Genomic DNA, 24,242 nt, shown 5'->3' on the forward strand with positions numbered 1-24,242 from the left:
ACCTGACCCCCACTTCCTCTCACACCTCATCCCCCACTTCCTCTCACACCTGACCCCCCAATTCCTCTCACACTTGACCCCCCAATTCCCCTCACACCTGACCCCCACTTCCTCTCACACCTGATCCCCCACTTCCTCTCACACCTGACCCCCACTTCCTCTCACACCTGACCCCCACTTCCTCTCACACCTGACCCCCCACTTCCTCTCATTCCTGACCCCCCCACTTCCTCTCACACCTGATCCCCCAATTCCTCTCACACCTGACCTCCCACTTTCTCTCACACCTGACCCAATTCCTCTCACACTTGAACCCCCAATTCCCCTCACACCTGACCCCCCAATTCCCCTCACACCTGACCCCCACTTCCTCTCACACCTGACCCCCCACTTCCTCTCACACCTGACCCCCCACTTCCTCTCACACCTGACCCCCCAATTCCTCTCACACTTGACCCCCCAATTCCCCTCACACCTGACCCCCACTTCCTCTCATACCTGACCCCACTTTCTCTCATACCTGACCCCCCACTTCCTCTCACACCTGACCCCCCACCCACACCCACACACTCTTCTCTAAGCCTGCATCCCCCTTCTCACACCTGGGTGCTTGCTGGGCCTCTTCTTCAGAATTCCTCAGATGTCCGTAGTCCCTATTTCTGCCTTGCCTCTCCTTCCACATCTGGGCCCAGAACCATTTACTCATTGGACTAATTCGAGTTTGACTTCCTCTTCTGAGAAAAGAAATCGGTGAGGTCTGTAGACATGACAAGGATGCTAAACAGAGTCAGAGGGCCTGGGGACTCTGAAGTGTGTTCCTTAGGGCACAAACCAACCCTGGGTTTCTTTGACTCAGACACAACACTGTGGATGTTTCTCCACATACAGTAGGGCCATCATGACTGTATTGTTTGACCTTGTAAGGAGTTTGAGAGCAATGTGGGAATAATGTATCCTTGGGATATTTGTATAAAATGCATATTTAATCTTCTCATTCTCTTTCTCACCAGAGTTATCTGAGACTCAGTGTCAGTACAATTCCATTGTTCCCAGTGGCTTTTTTTTAAATAGATTGAAAGACAGAGAGATAAGAGATGTAAAGGAGAGTGAGAAAGATACAACACTGTTCTACCACTTCTGAAGCTCCTTCCCCTGCAAGTGAGGCCCACAATTTAAACCCATAGTAATATGTGTACTCTATCAGGTGGGCTGCTATCTGGCCTCCAATCTTCTTAGTTTTTTTTTTGGCTTTCCTTTTCTTTCTTTCTTTTTTTTAAAATATAGAATAGAGAAATTGAGGGGGGTAGAGAGGGAAAGAAAGAGAGAGACATCTGCAGCCCTGTTTCACTGCTCATGAATCTTCCCCTCGGCAGGTGGAGAGCAGGTGCTTGAACCTAGGTCTTTGTTCATGGTTAATGTGTGTACTTTACCAGCTGTATCACTATCCAGCCCTCCATCTTCTCATTCTTAATAGTTCTAATTTAAGAATGCTATAGGACCCCAGAATTTTCATTTTGATAAAATAGCTCAAGCTTGTAGGTGATACTATATGATGAGGAGAAGCATAGATTCAGCTTTTCTCTCTGGTTGGTGTGGCAGCAGTAATTTGTCTCCTGCCCTTAGTCTTTTCAGCCTTCTCACACTCATTTTTTATTTTTATTTTTTAAATTTTAAAATATTTATTTATATTTATTTTTCCCTTTTGTTGCCCTTGTTGTTTTTTATTGTTGCTGTAGTTATTGTTGTTGATGTCATTGTTGTTAGATAGGACAGAGAGAAATGGAGAGAGGAGGGGAAGACGAGGAGAGAAAGAGAGACACCTGCAGACCTGTTTCACTGCCTGTGAAGTGACTCCCCTACAGGTGGGGAGCTGGTGGCTCGAACTGGGATCCTTCCACAGGTTCTTGTGCTTTGTGCCATGTGCGCTTAACCCGCTGCACTATCACCCGACTCCCTTTATTTTTATTTTTTTCTCTAATCTTATTGAAATGTTGAGCCTGATTCTTTCAGAAGGTGAGCTCTACTTTAGAATCTGCATGGACTTTGAGGAACATCACGCAATTGTGTAGTAATTAAATTTTATAATAAATTAAGTTTTCACTTTCTTGTCATTCTTGTAGAACTTGTATTTCACAATTACCACTTTAATTTTATTTCTATGTGGTGTAAGGGAATAAATCCAGGGCCTTCTGCAAGTGTAGTACCGTCACTGAGAGGGCTCCCCTCTCCAATATTTCCACCATCTACTTCTAAGTGAGAGAGAGGAGAGAGAGAGACACACAGATAGAGGAGAGGTACATAACATTCACTATGCATAGAATTCCCTTGATATTATCCATAATGCTCCCATATGGTGCTGGAACTCAAACAAACGTAGGCCCTCATGTATGGTGAGCTATTCTAGGACCCCTCCATTTAATGTTCTTGAATGGAAAATTTCTGATCTGAATCTAAACCACCTCTACCATTCCCATCCCAACTCCAAGTATCCTCAATTCTAGTACTTTTGGAAGCCAATCATAGATTCTTTAATTTTTCATTCTTCTCATGGCAGTAGAGGAGCTGTTTTTTTGTTTTTTGTTTTGTTTTTTTTTTTTAGAAAACCATTGGAAATACCTAAATGTCTTTATTAACTAGAAGAATTCAAAGTATTTGCACTTCTTTGGAGTTTGTTTTCCTCACAGTTCAGCCTTCTCTCATAAAAAATAGAAGGTTGGTGGACAAATAAATTATACTGAGAATCTTCAGTTGGTGTTTTATGACTTGGTTTTTAAGAACAGTGCTTTATAATTGTTCTGGTAATACAAGGGATGATATTTGGAAAAGTGAGTCAACACCTCTCCTGCTGGTGTTTGCCCTCTAATAACCCTGTAGAGTGGGTCCACAGCCCCAGGAAGGGAGCATCACAGCACATGAATGCAGAGAAGACTGGAGGAGCCTGCCTACATGCTGGCACCCAGAAAGCTTCAGAAACAGAAAACAATAACCAGACTAGATAGGCCAATGAGTTTTGTGCTTTGAGAAAGAAAAGAAATTGGAAAATGATCTCTCTACCTTTCCAGTACATGCAATGCTTTACTCAGAATTTCCTCTAATGTTCTGTCCCTGAGATGCTGGCCCCTGCCCAGTTACATAGTCACATCAAGAGAGAATCTGTTTATAAAGGTTTAGGAAAATGAGTGTTCTCTCCACTCTGTGAGGCTAGCAGTGTTGCCTATGAGGAAGAAAACTTGTAGGGGGTTCTAACTGGACTCATGAAGCTTCCCAGATGCAGTTGGGGAGCAGGGGCTCAAACCGGGATTCTTGTGTGGGTCCTTGTGCTTAGTACTCTGGGCACTTAACTGGGTGCACCACCACCCAGCCCCCTAAAATTGTATTTTGAGTTAAATTTAACATGGTGTTTTCTCTAGTATGTAATAGGAGAGAGGTATCCCTTCAGGAAAGAGCACATACCCTTCTTTATTCCAAGGATGCTAAGCTTGCTGGAATCCTTTCTGCTTCAGCTCCAGAAACAGTAATTTAGTTTTATTTGCTAAAAATTTGCTTTATGGTAGCCACAGACTGTCTAGAAACCCCACAGGCTACAGGGTACCCCCACTCCAGGACCACACAAAGGGAGCACAGGGACACACTTTATCTTCCTGGCAACCACTGGGGTCACTGAGTCTTCAAGATGTATTCTGATGACTTCAGTAGTTAGGCATGTCATTTCCATTCCTTTAATTCTCTCATTCTCTCCAAAAGGTCCCCATATTATGTCTGGAAGATCAAAGACTTCAATAAGTGTGGGAAATGAAGGACAAAAGGGGAAGTTTGGGCTGCTGGGTGATGGCACACCTGGTAGAATGAATATGTTAGCATACACAAGGGTCCAGGCTCAAGTCCTAAGTCCCCACCTTAAAGGAGGAAATATCACAAGTGGTGCAGGAGTATATTTTCCTGTATGTATGTCTCTTCATCTCTATTTCTTTATTTCTCTCTGCCTCTCACCTTCTAAAAGGAAAAAATTGCCACCTGGAGCAGTGGAGTTGTCATGCAGGCACAGAGCTATAGTAATAATTATGGTGTCAAAATTATTTTAAAAAGGGGAAATTTGGGTTATTTGATTAATGTTGCTACAATATCCACAGGGGAGGAGAAAAGTAAATGTACCAGGAAATTGTGGACCACATTAGAAGAATACTTGAACTTAGGGCTTCCTAAGGCCTTTTTTGGGGGGCGGGGAGAAGAGAACTTAGAATCAGAAAGAAGAGCACCCAAACAATGAGAAATTTAAAAAAAACCATCTGAAATGTTATGATTCACAGTCCAAATACTTTCCACTTATCACAACCAAAAATAATCTCTAGGGTTTCTTCTTTTCTTTCTTAAGACCCCAACAATCTGTATCCCCACTCTCATTTCTTTAATGCTGGAGCTACTGGAACAATGATAATCTCATGTTTTAAATCAAAAAATAAACTACACTCTTCTTTTAAAAACAACATTTTATTTATTTTTGGATAGAGATAGAAAGTGAGGGGGAGAGAAAGGGAGAGACATCCGAAGCACTGCTTCTCCACTTGTGAAGTTCCCTCCTGCAGGGGGGGACCAGGGGGTTGAACCCAAGTCCTATGTACTCTAATGTGTGTGCACTTCCTCAGATGTGCCACAGAATGAACTCTGCTCTTATCAACATAAACTTTACAAAGGACAAGTGCTGGTCCGGGGAAGTTAAGTACCTCGAGAATAGTGCCGCAGTACCTAGGACTCATACCTTGGACCACCAGAGATGGCATTTTAATGACATAGACAGGGAAAGTGAAAATGTGTTCATTGTAATTTGCTACACAACGTCAAGTGAATGACTCAAGGAATATTTTTGGACCAATCATGGAGTATCAGGTGGAAAGCTCCTGTGTTACAAAGACACAGTCTAGAGCTGCTTGTTTTTCAGACACAACGTTTGGCTCTTGAAACTTTTGGAATCTTCCTGACCTTCAGCTATGGTAGACATCATCTAAACATTTTAGAAACCATTTAAGTACACATGACGGAGTGTTGTTTTAAAGAAACTTATCTTTGTTTTGTTAGCCATGCAAAAATGAGATGAGTGGAAAGATGAAGTCTTGCCATGGTGGTTTTTCAGGAAAAAAAAAAAAACAGAGAAAAAATATGCAAGAGAATACATGAGATGATTGGCTATGACAAGATGTTAGAAACCCTTAGTCATAAAGTCATAATCATTATCTCTAATAAAAAATATGATGGATGTTCCCTTATCTCGTTTGAAAGCTGATTGGTGTGTGTGTGTGTGTCAGGCAGTAGCACAGCAGGTTAAGCGCACCTGGCGTGAAGCCCAAGTACTGGGCTTAAGGATCCCAGTTTGAGCCCCCAGCTCCCCACCTGCAGGGGGTCGCTTCACAAGTGGTGAGGCAGGTCTACAGGTGCCTGTCTTTCTCTCCCCCTCTCTTTCTTTCCCTCTCTCCATTTCTCTCTGTCCTATCCAACAACAAGGACAGCAACAACAATAACAATAGTAATAATCACAACAACGATAAAACAACCAGGGAAACAAAAGGGGAAAAAATAGCCTCTAGGAGCAGTGGATTTGTAGTGCAAGCACCAAGCTCCAGCTGTAACCCTGGAGAAAAAAAAAAAAAAAACTGATTCAGGCCTTTCTTCCTCCCCAGGGGTTCTTGTAGCAACACTAGCTTAGAAATTCTTTTCCTACTTCAACATCATCTAAAGTTTGTAATTATTATTATTGAGTACTTAATATTTTTATTGTCATCAGGGCTTCACTATGCTGAGCTGACTTTTCAGATAGAAAGAAGGAGACATAGACAGAGAATGAGAGGGGCAGATGCCACAGCACCAAAGAATCCTCTAGGGTGGTGAGGGCTAGAATTGAATCTGGATCAGTTGCATGACAAAGTACCTGTACTATCCAAGTGAGCTCTCTTACCAGCCTTAAAGTTTTAATAATGTACACAGTACACCAAGTGTTCAAAATAATCCACTCATATTTGACTGAACTCCTTACTTCAGGGGTTGATCTAGTAGGAAGAATGCAGGTGACTAGTAAGTCCTACCACTAGATCCAGACAAGAGGAATCCTGACCCTGTCATGGAACGTCCAAGGGATAGCTCACATCTTCCCTTCTAGAACCTTCTCTAAGTATCTTCTCAGTTCTTTTCTTCTTAACTGGATATACATGTTCATTGAATGACCAAGAGATAGTTATTTGTAGTAGATCTGAAAAGACTTGGACACAAGAACATGGGAGCCATATGCCAGAATGTGGAAATTTCCATGATGTGAAAGCCTGATGGGTAGAGAAGGTTGGGCTACAGGGTGAACAATAGTGACCATCTCCCTGTGTCACCACATTATAGTATGAATTTCTAAGAAATCCAGGAAGTCTACATTTAAATTGGACTTTCCAGGCCCATGTTGCTTTGAGGAACTTAAAAGACTGAGATAGGGACATCCTATGAATAAATGTTGCTTGCTTTGGTGAAGGAGAGGGTGTGAGAGACCTCCCAGCATAAGCAATGTGGGCTTCCACACCTTTTCCAGGCTATACAATGTTTGAGGAAGCCTGGGCATGTCTTGGCCAGTGCAGTCCCTCAAAACTTTGCTCAGTTCTCATTGTATTATTGCTGCCGCCTATCTGGAGTCTCAGCAAAACATTGAAATTGCTATATAATCTTCAGAACAAAACCACATAGACTCTCTAAATAAATAACTCACAAAAACAAACAAACAAACAAAAAAACTTGGAAACTGCAGACCCTGCAATGAATTTGAAAACTGTTCCAAGATGAAAATAATATTTTAAAAGGAAATTTAAGGGAGTGGTTAGGAATGAAAATCAGCTGACATTGAACTAAGACTATGTCTCAAAAAGAAATTTAGCCACCCATTTGCATGTTGCTCTATTTATTTCAATGTTATTTATTTCAAACACACTTTGTTTTGCAGTGGTTTACAATATTATAATGTTTTGGGAGTATAACTTCATCCCATCGACATAAATAAATCTCATCACACCCACCACCACCAATGTTCTAGTGCTATCACACTATCAGAATTAGTTATCTACTCATTTCTCCCAATTTCTTTTCATTTCCTCTGTTAATGAACTTAATTTTTAGCATTTAGTCCTCACAAGAGATCGGTAAAACACACACATATACATGTACATGCACACACACACACACATGCACATGTATACACACACTCTCACAGCCACCAGGGTTATCACTGGGGCTTGGTGTCTGCACCATGAATCCACCATTCCCGGTGACCTTTGTTTCTTTTCCTTTTCTCTCTTATTTGATAAAACAGAGAGAAATTGAGAGAGGGGCAGGGAAGATATACAGGGAAAGAGATATTTGCACTGTTTCACTTCTTGTGAAGCTTCTCCATGCAAAGTGGGGCCTGGGGGCTTGAACCTGGGTCCTCACACATGGTAATATGTGTGCTCAACCAGGTGCACCACTGTTCAGCCTGAGACCTAAAATATTAAGTATTAGTCTTATGATTATTTTATGGATGAAGAAATGGAGGCACTGGGACCTCAGTGCTATGTCTAAATCACCCAGCTCCTTTCTAGGTAAGCCAAGCAAGTCATAACAGGCTCTCTCCCTTTAGGAACATTTTGTGTAGTATTTTTTTAATGATATAAATTTTCTATTATAATCAATTCAGACCAGTTTCATTGTCCAGATGATCTGAACTGAGTAAATTTCATTAAAACGGAACAACGGGTAATACCAATAAAGTTTTGTCGTGTGTGATATAGGAAGGAGGGAAAACTGTCTTAGAGAATACCCAATCTGCACAGGGAAATTGGCCCCTAAAGGATATTATTGTTTCCATGTTGTAACGTGGCATTTATTATACCTGCACAATGACAGAGTGATGGTTTTATAATCAAACCTCAGGAAATCTATCAACAAGTTGGCATTTCTAATTCACTCAGTAATGCTCATTTCACTTACTAGAGAACTGTAGTGGTGTTGTTCATTCAATTAAGAGTCTGGTACTGCAGAAGGACAATTTTGAGAATAGTAACACATGACAATGATAATATTTGTGTAAAAATGTAGACTAGCATGAATTCAGACACACAAAAAAATCAGGTAAGTATCTAAATGTCAGCTTTTTTTTTTGGAACCCTCTCAATTTATAAAGTCTCAGAACTGTTTAGCTAAGGAATTATATAAATAGGTTGTAGCATTTTACAAGATTTGTTTATGGCAAATTCATCTAACTAGTAAGTGTATTAGGTTCATAAACAGTCAAAAAGAAGTGCCTCTGACTTTGGATATTAACTAAGGAAGTGCTCTCTTTGAGTATTAGAAGGCAGGTTCAGATCCAGCAGTTCTTTCAACTGCAAATAAAATGTTGATATATTATAATCTAGGTGATAGACACTAGAAAACCAAAAAGATGAGAAATCTGACTTGAATGAAAAGGAACATGAAAAGGTCATTGAATAGGAGTTTTAGAGACTGAAAGGAGACAGAAATCGAAGGATATGACAGAAGGGAACACCCACTATGGGTGTCTGACACCCATACCTTCACAAGGAAGCATTGCTCACCTGTCTAAGCTGTAAGGCCTGGTTATCTCACGAGTCCTCGTGCCTTCAGTTACCATCATCCCCACCAGCAAGTCACCTAGTCTCAAAGTCTGGATTCACTTGTTCCCAGGAAGTCTTTGTTCAGCACTAAGTATATGTGCCAGATTCTGGGCTGGGTCAAGGGACACACACCCATGAACAAGAAGAGCAGGTCCCTGGGCCCTGGACCTGACACCTAGCCAGAAGAGATGTTTGTAAGTAAGAGCATAAATAACCGAAGTGCCTTGTCCATGGTGTGTGTACTACAAATACATTAGAGTGAGGGGGGTGGGGTCATGTGTGATGGGAATGCAAGCTTGTGCAGCTCTTTTGGAAAAATTGTATGGAGAGTCCTTTAACAAATAAAAAATGGAATTACCTTATGATTCAGTAATACCACTCTTGGGCATTTACCCAAAGGACATGAAAACACTAATTTGAAGGCATATGTGTACTCCTGTGTTCATGGATGCATTAGTCACAGTAGCCTAAAAGTGGAAGCAGCCTAAATGCTCATCAGCAGAAGACTGGCTAAAGAAATTATGGGATATATGCTCCATGGGATACTATTTTGCAATCAAAATAGATGTTGTGTCCTTTGGGATAATATAGATGGTATTGGAGATGATAATGCTTAGCAAAGGAAGACAAGAGGTAAAAGACAACTACCAGATAGTTTCACTTATATGAAACACATAAATTTCAAATAAACAAGCAAGCAAACAAAAAAAAAAAGAAGTAAACAAACTGTCTATAACACTTTGTGAGAACTATAGTGGTTATTGTGGGGGCTGGGATGAAACTAAACCCTGTAATCTTACAGTCTTGTAAACCATGATTAATGACAGATTTAAAAAACGCCTGACAAAAACAAAGACAAAAAAATGTGAAAGATCATTTAAACAAGTGAATGAGGAAACCCTATATGAGTTTTCTTTTTTTTTTCTTTATTTTCCATTTTGTTGCCCTTGTTATTTAACATTGTTGTGGTTATTGATGTCGTTGTTGGATAGGACAGAGAGAAATGGAGAGAGGAGAGGAAGACAGAGAGGGGGAGAGAAAGAGAGACAACTGCAGACCTGCTGATAGGACAGAGAGAAATGGAGAGAGGAGAGGAAGACAGAGAGGGGGAGAGAAAGAGAGACAACTGCAGACCTGCTTCACCACTTGTGAAGCGACTCCCCTGCAGGTGGGGAGCCGGGGGCTGGAACCAGGATCCTTTTGCCAGTCGTTGTGCTTTTTGCTATGTGTGCTTAACCCGCTGCACCACCGTCTGACTCCACCTCTCTGAGTTTGCTTTAGAGCAGGGTAGGGTCCCTGGGAAGCTCCAGGGTGCCAACTCTCAAGAAAGAACAGGTACAAAAACCCCAGGGCAGAAAGGAGTTTGGTAAATTTGAGTTTGAGCAAGAAGGCACACACAGAGCTGGATTGGAGGAAATAGGAAGTGAGAATGGAGAACTTCCTCGGACCCAATCATATGTCTATGGGGATAACAGCCCAACCCTTGAATTCTCTTGTAAGTGGAGTGGAAAGTCACTGAAAGATGGATTTGCATTTTTCAAATATCCCTCTGACTGCTCTGTGATGACTCTGTGTAAGGGTGTGGGGGTAATAATGTCAGTGAACAATCAGCACACCCGCTCTCCATACAGGGTCTGTTCATGGATATTTCTGTAGAAGTTTGGTGGGTGTGTGTGTAGAGATGGGAAGAATCTCATTACTTTCTTTGGAATTGAGTGATAGTTTCTGCCACTTAGAGGAGCCAGAAAAAGAGAGGAATGCCAGCTCCAGAGGTCACACTTCAGTCCCTCAGGGGTCCAAGGAGCTACCCTGTTTCTCTAGCTCTTCCTTTCCTTCCAGAGTTCTTTGGCTGCAGGAGTTCCAACAAACACCCTGGGGTTAATGACACAAACTAGATGGAAAACAGATGGCAGGGGAGGACTGGAAGAATCATGGAGAGGAAGGTAGGAGCTGGTCTTAGAACCAAACCCAGTCAGAATCCCAGAGGAGAAACAGAGATGATGTGAGTTTGGGCCAAAGATCTCAAACAGAAAGGACTTTGTGACCCTGGCAAAAGGACAATGACATGTTTTCTGTCCAAACATCTAAATTACTCATCCCCCCAGGTGACAGTACATCTGCTGAACTTCACAACCTTGCAGCAGTCAACACTTCTGAGTTAAAAACAGTATTTAAACAAACAAAGAAGAATGCAAATCAGGACAGAGTCTCCAAGCATATAACATATGAAGCAAAACACAGCTGATTTACAAGGACTGCTTTTAAACTGTAGGGATAGTTGAAAATGTTCCATAGATTCAAATGAAGTTTAATAAAAATGAGCAGAATATCACAAGTATTGCCTTTATTCTGAATGGTGTCCTTGTCATTTTATTGTAGCAAGTGATACATATTTACAAAGGGTTGTGTTAACTTTAAAAATTTTTTAAAAATATTTATTTCTTCCCTTTTGTTGCCCTTGCTGTTTTGTTGTTGTGGTTATTATTGTTGTTGTTATTGATGTCATTGTTGGATAGGACAGAGAGAAATGGAGAGAGGAGGGGGAGATAGAGAGGGGGAGAGAAAGACACACCTGCAGACCTGCTTCACCACCTGTGAAGCAACTACCTTGCAGGAGGGGAGCTGGGGGCTCAAGCTGGGATCCTTCTGCCGGTCCTTGTGCTTTGTGCCACGTGCGCTTAACCCCCAGGTTTGTGTAACTTCTATCTGGCCTCAACCTCCAGCTCTTTCATTCCTTGATAAAGGCTCAGTTCTTCCACCTGCATTTCTGCAACTGCAAAATTGTAACTTGACCCCATGCATGAGGTAGAGCTACAGTTTAGAATGACTAGAAATAAGGTGTTACTTGGGGAAGAGAATTAATGAATATAAAATGATGGGAAGAGGAGAAACCTTTGTCTTAAAGTAGTAAGGTTAAATGTCCATTGATGGATGATTAGATAAAATAAATGTGTCTTATATGCATAGAGGAATGTTGCTCATCTGTATGAAAAAATATTTGCCATTTGTGACAACATGGATGGATCTACAGTACCTTATGTTTAGTAAAATAAGTGAAATAAGGAAGACCAACACTGTTGGACCTCACCCATCAGTGATATACACAGAAAACAAACAAATGAACTAAGTAAAATTAAAATAAACTTCTAGACTTCAACAACCAGTTAGCATGAGCGGCAACTGGATAGGTACAAAGAGGTGGGTCATGTGATAAGGATGGAGTTGCATTTTTTTAGTGGTGAATTTAATGTCAAACATGCTGATTTATCAACACATGTTCAATTACATTAATACACACTGAAACTTACATGATATCAAGATGCATTATCACTTCAACCTTTAAAAAAGTGGTATCAGGGAGTTGGGTAGTGGTGCACCTAATTGAGCACACATATTACAGTGAACATGGACCCAGGTTTAAGCTTCAGGCAGGGGGAAAGCTTCACCAGTGGTGAAGTGCTGATGATCTCTCTCTCTCTCTCACCCCCTTTCCCTCTTGATTTCTGTTTCTATTAAATAAATAAATATTTTTAAGTTGTATGAATCTATGCCTCTTTATGGTATTGTTGCCCTCTCATACTGTCTTCACACTCTTCAGCTAGATGCATGGAGTCCTCAAGGGCAACTTTCTCCCTTTGGTGCAGTGGGATAATGTCCTCCCAAAGGGGCCTCTAAACTGTATTGCTGTGTATCATGTGTGCATGTGTATGTATATGTGCATGCGTACATGCATGTGTTAACTAAACTTAGTGTAGTAGTATTCTCAGATTTTAGTTGTACTTCCCTTTTTCCTTATGTGCAGGTCCATGGTCACACACCCATCTCTCAACTTTTCTTGAAGCCTATACTCCTGACAAGGTCAAGTTTGCCACATGTCCACTCTTAGGGCAATTTTTGTCCAGGCCAGACAGCACCTGGGTCCCTCAGGTAAGACTTCAGGCGAACTATCTCACCAGTTCACCTGGAATATCTAGACATATTCATGTCATCCTTGGTTCTCCCATCCCATTCCCTGAACCTTGGGAATGATATATAAGCAAATTGGGTTTAAATAAAATTAGACCACAGGTGATGAAAGTGATTTTTTTCCTGCAACAGAACCTCCTGGTACATTTGTTAGAAATACAGGCTCGTGGTCTGGGAGGTGGCACAGTGATAAAGCTTTGGACTCTCAAGCATGAGGTCCCAAGTTTGATCCCCGGCAGCACATGTGCCAGAGTGATGTCTGGTTCTTTCTCTCTCCTCCTATATTTCTCATAAATAAATAAAATCTTTTAAAAAAAGAAAGAAAGAAAGAAATACAAGCTCCTGGTCCCACTGGGATATTTTCATTCACTAGGCTAGAACCTGAGAATCTGTATTTTAAGGCTGTGCACAGGTTCTACCCCCATGATTTTCATGTTTTGGACTGTTCAGCCATTTGGAATACAGGATTCAGTTAGAAGGAAGTAATTAATGCTGGAGATCAGCTCAGTGGGTGAGAAAAGGGGTGGAAATGAATGCAGGCCAGAGTAGGTGCAGTTTCCAGGATGGGGACAGGAGAGGAAAGCAGAAAGCAGGAGGGGGCCAAATCCCAGGCAGGCCAGTACTGCTTTTCCAGGTGCATGAGTGATTCTTGACCCACTTGCATGGAAGGGGGCCTGGGCCCCTTTGCTTCCACTGGCTCTGCTGGCTGACAGCTGCTCTTACCCTGGGGATAAGCCAGGGCCACTCCTTGGGAACACTCAGGTTACAGCTGGGCCCTGGCATCAAAGGCAGCCTCCCCATGGCTCCCTGCCTGATAAAGTTACCAAACCTGTGTGTGACAGATTCCTGGAAGAGGACAGAGTGAAAACCATGGCTGCTCCAAAGCACCCCAAACCCACTTAAAGATGACAGCTATAGCTGACATTTCAGAACATTCCTCTTCTGGGGATTTATAAATGTGTTCACTGCACAGAGGCTTTGTGACCCTGGGACATTTTTTTTTTTATCTGATGGACATAGTGGATTGTCACATTTGGAGTGTAGATTAAACTCTTTCTTTTCCATCTACTTATCATGTAGAGAACACTCATTTCATGTATAGAAGTAGCTCCCTAAGTTAAATCTGGCCTTTCTGTGCAGAGTGTTATATTAGCAAAATCCAAGCCTGCAAGTGCCCTGGGCCCTAGAGTCTCATTTTATTCAAAGAAAGTTATCTGGGAAGTATGCCTTCCGTAAGTTGTTGAGAATCTCATAAAAACTACAATTTCTCACAGGGATCTAGGCTTCTGTAAGAGAAATGTTCCTGGGGCCTCCAGTAGGCTTCATGGATATTTTAGGGTGCTACCATGGTGTGGGGGAATAGGAAATAGGAATTTGTGTTGAAGTGGTTGTCTTCACTCTCCAGAAAAACAACAACAACAACAACAGAAAAACACATACCTATGGCAAAGTATGTGCGCAGGCTTAATTGGGAAGTGCATTACCATTGACAGCTCCAGTGAGAGGGAGGGGCTGGTACATTGACTGGTACATCTGGTAGAGCACACACACTACCACGAGCAAGACCCAGGTTCCAGCCCCTGGTTCCTACCTGCAAGGGTAAAGCAGTGTTGCATATGTCTCTCTTTTTCTTTCCTCTCTGTCTCTCTTTTCCCTATCAATTTTGAGAGAGAGAGAGAGAGGGAGAGAGAGAGAGAGAGAGAGAGAGAGAGGAAGAAGAAGAAGAGGAGGAGGAGGAGAGGGAGGGAGAGGGAAGAAAAAGAAGAGGAGGAGGAGGAGGAGGAGAGAGAGCAAGTGGGAGGTCATGTCACCAAGCCAGCAAGCTTATGTGTACCCTGGTCACACATGAGGTGGATTCCTAGCACTTCCTGAGGAGGTAGGAAGAGCAGCGTCTCTGTGTGCTTTTTCTATCTTTTGTCTTTCACTGGTCAAAGTTCTCTCTGAGGCACACAGATTCCCACTGCTTACCCCACTCCAGTTCTAAGCAGTGTTACCTCACCTCTCCAGCAAGAACCCAAGCCCACATTTCATCAATTTAGATATGACCTGGAGTAAAGTCTAAAGGCAAACTCAGAAGACATGTTCCCCCCCCCCACCTCCCATTTGAATTAACCAAAGAGGATTAGTGGGGTTTCACTAACTAAACTGGGTTATGCTAACTAACTAACTAACTAAACTGGGTTATGCTCAGTGACAAGTAAAGAAATAATTTTTGTTTGTTTGTTTGCTTTTTGAGATTTTCTTTTCCTTTGCTTCCAACTGACACTGGAGGCCCCACACAGCCATAAATGCCACTTACAACTCACCCTTTTCCCTGGATGTGTGCCTGTCTTTAGCCATAGGTAACAGTAAAAAAGGAAAGTTCTGGAGAAGTTGTTGGAGGGGCATGATTTAAGATAATCTCATTTCACAAACTTCCTTACCCTGTTTCTCTGCCATGCTTAAATATATACTGTGCAACCTTGTGCAAGACACTCAACCTATCACCTGCATGAGGGTGAGTGTAACCTACAACATGGGGTACTGATGATAAGTCAGTGGAATTCACACGTATAGACACTTTCACAGTTTGGGTGGGACATGCTCTACGAGGCAGGAGATGCTAGCAATACCTCCTTTTCTGCTGCAGCCCCACCCACCAACCTTTTGAAAACACTCTGGCTTCTCTCTCTGACTTTCTTGAGCTAAATCCCAGTTGTGTTTCTGGCAAGCCTCTTTCCAGCCCTGACCTCCAGCCCCTTTTCTCCTTCAAGCCTGTTTATCCTTTGAAACAGCCTCTATTTCAGGGTTCCTACTCTTTTAGCTGAAAAGATTTGTTATGGCACTGGTTTAACAACTTCACAATAAAAGGAGCTTTCTTTTGAAACAATGAGTAAGCTCTCTACTAGTACCAGCATGTCTGGAACCATAACAGTTTGTATGGGGAAAGCTGGTCTAACCAAGTCGTGGAGACTACATTCAGACTGAAAAGAAACACAAGTTGGCTTGCACATTTCACTAAGTCTTCTCTTCCTCATTAGCAACCTTCCTCCACATGGCCACATTTCTAACCCTCTCAAGCCCTCTATGATGTAGGAAGAGTACCTCCGTTTTTACAGGGAAGGTTTAGGAAGAAAAATGCAGTGATTTGCCCAAAGCCCCAACCAGCATGTTTGAGGCCAGGCGAAACAAGAAACTGACTTCTACTTCCCAGGGTGTTCTATTAAATGCTCTCATTTTTAGCTTGTCACTTGTCCCTTTATTTGTTTTCTTTTTTAAATAAATATTAATTTATTTACTGAATAGAGACAGAGAGAAATCAAGAGAGGAGGGGGAGACAGAGAGGGAGAGAGAGAGAGAGAGGGAGAGAGAGAGAGAGAGAGAGAGAGAGGGACCTGCAGCTCTGCTTCACTACTCCTGAAGCTTCCCACCTGCAGGTGGGGACCAGCTCTGGTCCTTGCACATAGTAACATCTGTGACCTAAAGGGTGTGTCACTTCCCAGTTACTATTTTTCATTTTCATAAGAACTGCTTTCTCCAAGGTTAAGTATCAAGTACTTGTGTTCTTGGTAATACAACTTTTTTTTTCCAGGGTTATCACTGGGGCTCAGTGCCTGCACTATGAATCCACTGCTCCTGGTGGCCATCTTTTCTATTTCTTTTGGTAGGACAGAGAGAAATTGAGAGGGGAGGGGAAAATAGAGAGGGGGAGAGAAAGATAGACACCTGCAGATCTGCTTCACCACATGTGAAGTGACCCCCCACCCCTGCAGGTGGGGAGCCAAGGGCTCAAACTCAGATCCTTGCTTGGGTCCTTGTGTTTTGTACCATGTACACTTAACCCTGTGTGCCACCGCCCAGGCCTCGGTAGTACAACTTCTTTAATTCATTGAGAGAGGTATCTGCTAACCCATGCATCCTTGAGAAGGGATCAAATCAAACCCATGATTCCAGATTTCTGTGCTCAAACTGATGTTTCCAGCTGTTTGAGCCTAAAGGTACTGTGACCTCTCTCTAAGTTCAGAGCAGAAGGTATCTCTCAATTCAGTCTCATGTTTGGGGGCTCCATTGTTGGTGGGTGGGGGACCTGGATCTCTATCTTTTGATGGTCATCTTCTGTGACCATCAGACTAACTGCAAATCTTCAGTTTTGCTGAATGCAAGCTTCTGTTTTTCTAGTGGCTTCTGCTTTTCTGAGCAAGGTGCATGGGGGTTCAGGTGTTCACTATGAGAGATGACAAACAGTACGGTCTGAGGGAAAGTATGCCTCAAAGAACCAGGTACAGGTTCTTCTGAGAGTCCCAGAAGAATTCAAGGGTAAAGACAGTAGCAAATTGGATCTGTTGGTAAGGGAAAACAGTGGTACATACTCGGGGGGGTGTGAGAAGACCCTATCACACATTGCTAGTGAGAGGGCTCAGATTATACAGGGTCTGTCCAGGATAGGCGGGGTTTTCTCAGGTAAGGTGGGCTAATTATTATTCACTAAGGAGTTGGAATGAGAAGGAATCTTCTAGATATAGTGGGGTTCTCTCAGAATCTGGGGCCTTACCTGACCATATGTGTCTGTTTTAGAACTGTCAAGGCTTCAGGTAAATGAAAAGTCCCCTCCCAACCAGTGTATGAATTATATTATAATGCCAGCATGGTGAGTCTCAGAGGACTGTAGTGAACATTTTATATGCCATCTCAATCCCAGTTGTTTTCTGCTCGGACCTTAAGAAAGTGTTCAGTTTTGTGTCCAGTGAATTTTTTTTGGTTTTGCATTGATATGGCTGTGGAGATAGATTTTTCCTCCCTCCCAGTGGTGCAGTGAGAAGGGCTGCAGAGGCAGGCAGAAGGGTAGTATAGGAAAGGAAATTCAGAGAAAGAGCAGAAATGCTCAAGGGGTAGAAAGTATAATATGCTTGTACCATCATGTTTTTCCACGAACATTTCAGTCAGATTTTATGTCCTAAATGTTGCTTTGGAGTTAGTGGATGCCTGTGTGTGGCAGGGGAGGGTGTGCAATGTGTGTGTGTGGGGGGTAATCACAGATGTGGATGTGACCACCAATGGGGCATAAGGTAAAATCAGCCCCCTATCCTTCAGTCACATGCAGAGGCCCATAACTGGCCCAAATCATCATGGTTTTGGTCTCCTAATATAACTATAAATGTCATCAAGAACATATTTTTTTATTTATTTCTTTAATTAAAAAAATTTTTTTGGCTACAAGCTTTATTGAGGGGCTCAGTGCTGCCACTAAGAATCTAAGTTTGTTAAGAATCTATGATGTCCCAATGTTATCTCACATATGCGTCCACTTTCTGTCTTTAAATGAAGCCTAACGAGGACCTACTACCTTGTGTCAAACTGTCACACCACCTTTTCCTTCTTGCCACTCAAACCCATAATCAGAGACCAGAGCCTATGAACTTAAATCAACTTCCTGTTCTGTAATGAGTGTCAGTCTTTTGTACAGATGGCAGTAGAAGGATGGAGAAACCAGGAGCTGGATTTGGGTGGTAATCAGGGAGAAGCCAGAGGTTCCCAAATCTTCCTGGCTCTAATACCATGCGTTCTTAATCTTGACCCTTGAACAAAGCTCCAAATGTGTCCTTACTATTCTCTCTTATTTAAAGAGGGCAAGGCCAGTAGAATTTAAGTTCCTAAAATTGTCATTCTGTCTCCAGACAACTTTAGCATTTTGACATCTGGAGTTAAATTTGCCCCACTTTATCAGTCTCTGGCCAAATCATTCCCCCAGAACCAAATCAGATAGTTCAAGCTCAGAACTTTCAGGACCTGGTTTCTGTGTAACATCTAGGCCTAAGTCTCATCTTGAGCATCCGTCTTGTTAAGACAGCCTTGTCTTGTTAAACTCAGGATGTTCTGTGTAGAAACACATTAAATGCTTGACTCAGTTTATTCTAGCTGCTGTAAGGAAATACTACACAGTGGATGGTTTATAACAACAGAAATCTATTTCTCACAGCTCTAGTCTGGAAGCTTATGGTCATGATGCCAGCGTGGTCTGGAAAGGCTGTTTGTTGGTCAGAGACTTCTCATAGCCTCACATGGCCAATCAGACTCTGGAGCTCTTTGAGCCTCTGTTAGAAGGATGCAAAGCTCACTTAGAGCTCTACCCTCATGATTCAATCATCTTCCCAAAGCCCACCTCTTAATATCACACATTGGATCTTTGGATTTTAATGTACGGGTTTAGTGGGGACACAGACATTCAGCCCAAGGGGAACAGGGACAGTAAAAGATAAAAGCAGGAAGGAGAACCCTGCAAATATACACACTTGTCATAAGAACTGATAGCACCTACACTATCCAGAAACTCCTGGAAACAAGGAGGCCTGGAAAAGGGAGACAGTTGGACGCCGTTCTCCAAACACTGACAGAGACTTGCTTTCCCAGATCCCAGTGAAAGATAAATAGACTATGAAAATTACCTTCACTAGCTGGGGCAATAGCTCACCTGATAGAGCATCAGCCTTGTGTGTCTGAGATTCCTTGTTTGATCCTTGCCACCATATGCACGAGAGTGGTGCCCTTGTTTGTCTTGCTTTATTGGTCTTATGTGAAACTCTGTCTTTCATATGCAATATATATATTAAAAAAAAAACTTTACCATGGCATTGTCCTAGAAGAAAGGAAGCCTAAAATTGCAAAGGGATCCTACCCTCTCTCACATAACTAATGAATTCTATAGATTAGTTCCACCTGTAGATTAGCCTACCTGACCCCTAAAGTTCCTAGGAATCTAGAAGAGGACAAAGAAAAAGGAGTGATCGCTTTCCTCCACTAATGAAAAATACCCATTGACTTTACCTAAATAAATGTTTCCTATTCTAATTTTCCCATGACAGGTCTGGTCTTTTCTGTCATACCAAGAACCTTCTCTCTCCCTCTCAGGGTCCCTCTCTGCCCTCCCTTTTCTCTCCCTCTGTACTCCAGCTTTTCCAAGGGCCTCTGCTGGCAACAATAAATAGCACTGACATAATTTACAAGCATACCACCCTTGAAGGTTACTAGAGTTGGTGTGTGTGTGTGTGTGTTTACACTTTAAATATGGACAAATACTTGTGCTAAACTGCCAAATATGGAAAAGTATTTGCCTATATTTGCATATATATAGGTAGTTTATTAATGTATCAAAAAAACAGGAAAGGTAAGTATGTCTAAGTGCTGATAACATGGCTGTTTTTAAGGATCATTATTTTTTTATCACTCATTTAGATTTCAGGGCACACTTCTCATTTCACTTGACATATGAGAAAATTGTTTCAAGTTGGTTGAGCTGTAAGGTGAACTTAGCTATGTTAATGAAACATAGTTCAGCAAAGACAGCAAGGTCATCTGACTGGTGTTCTGTTTTCTCCATCCTATCTACTCATCTGGTTCAAATCCACCTCTGTGTTCTCCAAATAACAGTCAGGTAGTTTGGGAGGTGTACAATAGACAAAGCATTGGACTCTCAGGCTTGAGGTCCTGAGAGCAATCCCCAGCATTGTGTGTGTCAGTGATGTTCTGGTTCTTTATCTCTCCTCCTTTTCTCTCATTAATAAATAAGTACATCTGCAGAAAGAGAGAGAGAAAGAAAGAAAGAAAGGAAGGAAGAAAGAAAGATAGAAGAAATAAAGAAAGAAAGAAATTGAAAAGGAAGGGGGATAGAGATGGAGAAAGAAACATCTGCAGCACTGCTTCACCACTCATTAGGCTTCCCCTATAGGTGGGGACCAGAGGCTTGAACCCCAGTCCTTATACATGGTAATAATGCATGCACTTAACCAGGTATGCCACTGCCTGGCCCCTGATCTTACAGCTTTTTACCAACACACATTGTCACAAAAGAGCAAGAAAGAGTGGTCCAGGAGGTGGTGCAGCTGGTAAACTATTGGACTCTCAATCCCCAGCAGCATATATACCACAGTGATGTCTGGTTCTCTCTCTCCTATCTTTCTCATTAATAAATAAAATCTTTAAAAAAAGAAAAAGAAAAAAAAAGAGCAAGAAAGAGAAATGAAGTGTTTCCACCTGGAACTGAGGTGTCCTGTTTCATTTGTAACTGATCTACATGACCACGCTGAACTTCCAAGCAGGCAAGTGTATCAGTTGTTGACTCCTGTAAGACAAACCACCCCAAATTTTGGCTTTTAATAATATAATTTCTTGTTTCTGCTGATTCCATGAGCCACTAGGTAATTTATTTGCTTGGCCTTACTTGGTCAACTGTCATATGACTGGAAGACTGACTGAGCCCAGAGGTCCTAGATGTCCTACCTGGCAGCTAGTACAGGTTATTGGCTGGGATGCCTTAGTTCTTCTCCATGTGGTTCTCACCTTCCAGTAGGCTTAGCCAACTTTCTTGCAAAGATATAGTCAGTACAGGTGAAGGATCATGTGTAATTTAGAAAAAACAAATTTTGCTATTATTGGATGGAGTACTCTATAGCTATGTGCTATGTCTAGTTGCTTTATAATGTGTTTAAGTCTTATGTTGTTGATTTTCATTATTAAGAGTAACATATTAAAATATTGCTAAATTATCTACTTTTTCAATTTTGTCAATTTTATTTCATAAATTGAACTGCCCCTGTGGCTACAGACAGACTATGACCCACATAGTCAACGACTGACACCTCTCCAGATTCAAAGGAGGTCTCAAAACTTTACATCAGGCTCAACCTGACGCTGTTAACTGGCCACGGAAGAAGGGCAAACGCTAGAAGAAGAAGAAGGAGTCTGTTAATAATTATATGTGTTTATAGTTGTTTTTTTCTACTTGGGTATATTGGCTCTTTTATCATTATAGAATTTCATTATTTTTCTCTAGCAATAATTTTCTTTTTTTTAATATTTATTTATTTCCTTTTTGTTGCCCTTGTTGTTTTTATTATTGTTTTTTGTTATTTTTTGTTGTTTTTATTATTATTTTACTACTCTGAGTGTCCTTCCTTTTCCCTCTTCCCTTTCAGATAAGAGAAACAGCACCTGACTTCCTCTCATGTTTTCCATATTCTCTTCCCTTTCAGTAATGGTATAAGAACAAAGATTTCCTGGTGACACAAGTTCCAGGCCTCGGTGGAACTGGTGTTCAGATCCTTCTGGTCATCTTCCCCTAACATTTCTCCCCTCTGGGAATGTGGACCAAAATTCTTTTTGGGATGCAAAAGGAAGGAGTTCTGGTTTTTGAACTTGCTTGTCTCATGGACATGGAAATTGACTGGTCGATCCATATCCCCAGCTTGTCAATATCTTTCCCTAGTAGGGTAGGGCTCTTGAGAGGTGAAGTTCCAGGATACGTTGTTGAAGTTATCTGCCTAGGGAGGTCAGGATCTTTTCATTCGTTTTTTTTGTTTTTATTTTTTTGTTTGTTTTTCATTGTTGTTGTAGTTGTGCTACCGCCCGACTTCCTCATTAGTTCTTTAGACATGCCTTCTTTTAGTTTTTCCAATGTATTTTTAATAGTTGATTTTAAATCTTTGTTAGTAAGTCCAGTACCTGGTTTTCTGTATGGATAGTTCCTGTTGACTTTTTTTTCTCTGTGTATAGGGCATACTTTCTTGTTTATTTGCTTTATTTATTTATTTATTTATTTATTTTACTATTTTGTTTAATAGACAATTTAACTAATGCAGTGTGGGAGCGCTGGAAATGATTTTTCACCCTTCTCAGGTTTATTTTTTGCTGCTGTTGTTTATTTAATGACTTCTTGGAATTAAGTCTGCTTTCCTTACTGTATGTAGACACTGAAGTCTACTTAGTTAACTTAGTGCTCAGCTAGTGATTGTACTGTGATTTCTTTAAATGCTCAGAACCAATACCTCTCCCAGTTCTTGGCAAGGACTCTGTCTGAGTTCTTGTGTAGAATAAATTTATATCCCTAAATCAGTCAGTCGACAGCTCTGCCTTAGGCTCATTTCCTGTTTCAGTGTCAAGGTGAGCCAAAGGTGAGAATATAGGGTCTTCTTAGGTCTTTCCTCAGCATGCTTGCATCCTTACATAAGCATGTAGCTTTGTAGAGTCCCGGGAATGTGTCAGGGTTTTTCAAACCCCTGTAAACATTTAACTCCATTTAGTTTGCTTATGGTTTGCCCCAGGTACTGCCCTACTGCTTTGAATAGTTTCAAAGTTAATTACCCCTAAAATAAATAAATAAATAAATAAATAATGCTGGAATGTTTAAGGCTTCTTACACTGGGTGAATGCTAAGGTAGACCAAATAAAAATAGTCTTGCCAGTGAAATCATTATTTGACTAGAGAGGTCAAATGGCAAATCTCCAGCAATGAGGTCTTTTTTAAAAAATTTCTTTATTGGGGGAATTAATGTTTTACAGTCGACAGTGAATACAATAGTTTTACATGCATATGCATAACATTTCTCCATTTTCCACATGACAATACAACCCCCACTAGGTCCTCTGTCATCCTTTTCCAGGACCTGCACTCTTCTCCCACCCCCACCCCAGACAGTCTTTTACATTGGTGCAATACACCAACTGCAGTTCAGGTTCTACTTGTGTTTTCTCTTCTGACTTTGTTTTTCAACTTCTGAGAGTGAGATTATCCCATATTCATCCTTCTGTTTCTGACTTATTTCATTTAACATGATTTCTTCAAGCTCCATCCAAGACGGGCTGAAGATGGTGAAATCACTATTTTTAATAGCTGAGTAGTATTCCATTGTGTATGTATACCACAGCTCCAGCACTGAAATCTTGAAGGTGCTCCAGTCCTGCTTTGCCTCCTCTGTGACTAGCAGGCTTCTTTTCATCACAATTGGGAGCTATTGATTTTCAAGGTTATCATGAAGCTGGATTGGGACTATGTTAAAATGACAATGAGTTTGCCATTCTTACTCAGATTTGGTGGTTTTTTTTGTTGTTGTTGAATAAATGTGTAAGGATCAAATAAATATGCAAACCAAAAGACTTTATTAAATTCCAATGTTTTGAAAAGTTGATTCTCACCATTTTTGCACGTTTTCTCATTGACTTAAAAGAGAAAAGAATCTTGAGAGTTCCTTACTCTGCCTTTTTGACTTAAGTAAGTAAATCTAGGACCTCATGCATGAAAAGTCTTGCTTAGCTATTCTCCCCAGCAGTTTTATTGATCTTCGTTATTTTTATTTAATTGTAATGGGAGAGATACAGAGAGAAAGGTACACACACACAAACTCACATACAGAGGGGGGTGGTGGCACTAGAGCACTGCTCAACTCTGGTTTATGGTGGTGCTAGGGACTGGACCTGGGACTTCAGAACCTCAGGCAGGAGAGTCTTTTGCATAATCATGTTGCTATCTCCCCAGCCCTCACTGATCTTTTTTTAAAAATTTGCACTTTAGCAAGTATCTATCACAGACTATCAAATATCATTTCATTTTTAATTTTCTTTCTTCGTTTATTTCTCATATTACATATTATATTAAAATTATCCTTATTTATTTGACAGAGAGTCAGAAATCGAGAGGAAGGGGGATATAGAGAAGGAGAGAGACAAAGAGACACCTGTAGCACTGCTTTGCCACTGTGAAGCTTTCCTCCTGCAGGTGGAGACTAGGGGCTTGAACCCAGGTCCTTGCACATTCTAACATGTGCACTCAATCAGGTGTGCCACCACGTGGCCCCTCTTTATTTCTTTCTACCAGAGCACTACTCAACTCTGACT

At 41.4% G+C, this 24,242-nt stretch overlaps 1 long non-coding RNA gene across 2 annotated transcripts in view; it reads left to right on the forward strand.

Annotated features, from left to right (window-relative positions):
• Positions 1–24,242, forward strand: part of LOC132540190 (uncharacterized) — a 73,573-nt gene that overhangs the window by 551 nt on the left and 48,780 nt on the right. The window contains exon 1 of one of the 2 annotated variants that reach the window (XR_009551410.1): positions 12,449–12,560. The exons of the other annotated variant lie outside the window; for it this stretch is intronic. This is a non-coding gene — a long non-coding RNA (uncharacterized LOC132540190). Of the gene's footprint in view, positions 1–12,448; positions 12,561–24,242 lie in introns of those variants that run through there. 2 annotated transcript variants of the gene reach the window in all.

The sequence above is a fragment of the Erinaceus europaeus genome, chromosome 9 (genome assembly GCF_950295315.1).
Source record: "Erinaceus europaeus chromosome 9, mEriEur2.1, whole genome shotgun sequence".
Classification (NCBI taxonomy): Eukaryota; Metazoa; Chordata; class Mammalia; order Eulipotyphla; family Erinaceidae; genus Erinaceus; species Erinaceus europaeus.